The sequence below is a fragment of the Trichosurus vulpecula genome, chromosome 2 (assembly GCF_011100635.1).
Source record: "Trichosurus vulpecula isolate mTriVul1 chromosome 2, mTriVul1.pri, whole genome shotgun sequence".
Classification (NCBI taxonomy): Eukaryota; Metazoa; Chordata; class Mammalia; order Diprotodontia; family Phalangeridae; genus Trichosurus; species Trichosurus vulpecula.
Genome location: NC_050574.1, coordinates 258,386,291 through 258,390,654, shown reverse-complemented (window position 1 = coordinate 258,390,654; position 4,364 = coordinate 258,386,291).

Sequence of the window (4,364 nt, the reverse complement as noted above, 5' to 3'; positions counted from 1 at the left end):
AACTTCTTAAATATGCATAGTCAAGTGAAACAAATTCCCTTAATGGCTGTATACAAAAGTGTGTGTGTGTGTGTGTGTTTCATCATCTTATTTAACTTGCCTCCTACCTTCCAAACCAGTTCTTACCTTCCTGAGATTAGAAAAGATTCCTTTTTTTTTGGTACTTCTATGTCCCTTGTTGAAGTATTTCTTCTCAATCTGGTATTTCAGTTATAATTTACATCGTAAACTACAGCTAACATTGGAATCAGAGCAAGGATAAATGTTAATAATGTACATTTGACAAAATAAATATGATAAAAGTGATGCATAGGAGACATAATTCACTAATGCTGATATATTTCTTTTCTAAAAACAAAAACAAACAAACAAAAAACCAATTAGATGTCCAGAAGTTGTAGTCTGATGCTTTACTCATAATAATTTAGAAGGCCTCAGCTGCATATTTCTATAAACACAGATGATTGGGGAGCATATATTTCCTTGGCAGTATATATAATCCACCTAATAAAATCATGACCTCTGATTACTGAGTTCCAAAATGAAGTAGTAAAAAGACTACCTTCTGGCCCATAAAACACTTGGGAGCTATATTTGAACAACTAGCTTCCCAGAATAATAAAAAATAGCAGCCAAATGCTGTTCTCAAAGAATTATTTTACTAATCATCAGTAATTGCTCTTATTTCGGTTTCAGTAAGTTAGACACTACATTTATTTGTCAGGATCAGGTCTTTCTATTATATATCAAATGATGATACTAGAATAATTTTCTTTTCTCCTAATCATCCCTTCTGTAGTATCACTCATTATTATGTCTTGGTGGTAGAAGGCTGAGAGGCAGACTAGAACCACCAAATTTGGTCAAAATGCTCCTGAGCTATGTTGGAAATTCAGTTACAATTTTCTTCAACTTCTACCATATTTATTTTTTTCCAGTATGACTATAACTTTTTTTAATTTAATATTTTTAGTTTTCAATATTGATTTCCACAAGATTTTGAGTTACAAATTTTCTCCCCATTTCTACCCTCCCCCCACTCCAAGATGGCATATATTCTGATTGCCCCTTTCCCCAGTCTGCCCTCCCTTCTGTCACCCCCCTCCCCCACATCCCCTTTCCCCGTATTTTCTTGTAGGTCAAGGTAGATTTCTCTATCCCATTGCTTATATATCTTATTGCATGTAAAAGCAACTTTTTTTTGAACATTTGTTTTTAGAACTTTGAGTTCCAAATTCTCTCCCTTCTTCCCTCCCACCCACCCTCCTTGAGAAGGCAAGCAATTAAACATAGGCCACACGTGTATCATTATACAAAACACTTCCATAATAGTCATGTTGTGAAAGACTGACTATATTTCCCTCCATCCTATCCTGTCCTCCTTTATTCAATTTTCTCCCTTGACTCTATCCCTTTTCAAAAATGTTTGCTTTTGACTACCTCCTCCCCCAGTCTTCCCTCCCTTCCATCATCCCCTCCTCTTATGCCCTCCCCCCCCCCACTTTCCTGTAGGCTAAGATACCCAGTTGAGTGTGTTATTCCCTCTTTAAGCCAAATCTGATGAGAGCAAGATTTACTCATTCTCTTTCACCTGCCCCCTCTTCCCTTCCATTATAACTGCTTTTTCTTGCCACTTTTATGTGAGATAATTTACCCCATTCTATCTCTCCCTTTCTCCTTCTTGCAATATATTTCTCTCTCACCCCTTAATTTCATTTTTTTTAGATATCATCCCTCCATATTCAACTCACTCTGTGCCCTCTCTCTATATATATATGTATATTGCCTTCAACTACCCTGATACTGAGAAAGGTTTCATGAGTTACAAATATTATCTTTCCATGTAGGAATGTAAACAAAACAGTTCAACTTTAGTAAGTCCCTTATGATTTCTCTTTCCTGTTTACTTTTTCATGTTTCTCTTGATTCTTGTATTTGAAAGTCACATTTTCTATTCAGCTCTGGTCTTTTCATCGAGAATGCTTGAAAGTTCTCTATTTTATTGAAAATCCATATTTTGCCCTGGAGTATTATACTCAGTTTTTCTGGGTAGGTGATTCTTGGTTTTAATCCTAGCTCCCTTGACCTCCAGAATATCATACTCCAAGCCCTTTGATCCCTTAATGTAGAAGCTGCTAGATCTTGTATTATCCTTACTGTGTTTCCACAATACTCAAATTGTTTCTTTCTGGCTGCTTGCAATATTTTTTCCTTGACCTGGGAACTCTGGAATTTGGCTACAATATTCCTAGGAGTTTTCTTTTTGGGATCTTTTTCAAGAGGCGATCAGTAGATTCTTTCAATTTCTATTTTGCCCTCTGGTTCTAGAATATCAGGACAGTTTTCCTTGATAATTTCTTGAAAGATGATGTCTAGGCTTTTTTTTTGATCATGGCTTTCAGGTAGTCTAATTTTTAAATTATCTCTCCTGCATCTATTTTCCAGGCCAGTGGTTTTTCCAATGAGATATTTCACATTGTCTTCCATTTTTTCATTCTTTTGGTTCTGTTTTATAATTTTTTGATTTCTCATAAAGTCACTAGCTTCCACTTGCTCCATTCTAATTTTTAAAGTGGTATTTGCTTCTGTGGTCTTTTGGGCCTCCTTTTCCATTTGGCTAATTCTGCCTTTCAAAGCATTCTCCTCATTGGCTTTTTGGAGCTATTTTGCCATTTGGATTAGTCTATTTTTTAAGGTGTTATTTTCTTCAGTATTTTTTTGGGTCTCCTTTAGCAAGTCATTGACTTGTTTTTCATGATTTTCTTGCATCACTCTCATTTTTCTTCCCAATTTTTCTTCTACTTCTCTTACTTGATTTTCCAAATCCTTTTTGAGCTCTTCCATGGCCTGAGACAAATTCATATTTTTCTTGGAGGCTTTTGATGTAGGACCTTTGACTTTGTTGACTTCTTCCGGCTATATGTTTTGATCTTCTTTGTCACCAAAAAAAGATTCTATAGTCTGAGTCTGAGTCCTTTTATGCTGCTTGCTCATTTTCCCAGTCAATTGCTTGATTCTTGAGCTTTTGGTCAGGGTATGACTGCTTTCAGATTGGAGAGTGCTTTGTCCCAAGCTTCAGGGGGTTTGCGCTGCTGTTTTCAGAGCTACTTCTGTTCTGTTCTCCTCTCCTGGCCTGTGCTCTGGTCTGTGAGTGCAAGCACTCCTTTATGCTGTGTAACTACCAGGAGGACTCCCCTTCCATAGTCACCACAAGCTCTGCCACACCAGCACTCCTCCTCCCCCAAGAACTGCCAACCAGAACTACGACCCAGATCCAAGCAGGACAAAGCTAGAGAACCCTGTGTCTGTACCAGCAGAGCGCTCCCTGCACTCCTGCTCTGATCCGCTGCTTGATTCCTCCCACTGTGTGGGCCAGGGACTCTGGAAGCAGCAGCCGCTGGAACTCTGGAAACAGCTGCCACTGGAGCTTCCAGCTGCTGCACCCCGCCATCTCTGTCACCCCCAGGGCTGGGGCCAGACCGCACACTTGTCTCACCCAGATCCAGCAGTTTTCCCACTGACCTGCTCCATTGTCTTTGCTGTTTGTGGGTCGAGAAGTCTGGTAACTGCCACAGCTCAGTGATTCAGGGTCCTGAGGCCTGGTCTCTCCTGGCACTGCCCAAGCTGGGCTGCGCTCTGCTCGCAGCACAGTGTGATAGACTCTTCCCAGCAACCATCCAGGCCATCTTGGGCTGGAGACTTGTTTCCCTCTGTTATTTTGTGGTTTTGGTATCTCTAGAATTTGTTTAGAGTCATTTTTTACAGGTGTTTGGAGGGGTTTGGGGGAGAGTTTAAGCAAGTCCCTGTTTTCAAGCAGCCATCTTGGCTCTGCCCCACTTCTACCATATTTAGTATTGGTCTTAATATAAGATATTCCACGCTCCTAAAATGAGATCTTTCTGAGAAAAATAAAAATACTAGTGTACAATGAAAAGTAATGGTGATTATAAGTCACACTCAAGTTTAAAAACAAACCAACTCTGGGAGGAAAGCATGGCCTATAGTTGGCCCATACAATGGTATTATTAAAGACATATGGTGATGATTATAAACTGTTAAACTCATCCAGCTACAATTAATCTGCATCATGCCCATAGGTCCTTATACTTAAAAAAAACCTTTCACAGCCCTAATCATGACAAATCCATATTTAAGTAACATGGAAGGATTGCTCAATCATCTTGTGCAATTTTTATACATATTTCCCCACAAATCTTCCTAAGAGGATCAATAAGCCATGAGTCAACAAGAACTTGTTGAACTCCTATCACGTGCAATATACTGTACTAGATTCCGGGGATATCAATACAATAAATAATCCCTATTTTATATCCTAGCGGGTGAGATCACAAGTACATATAGGA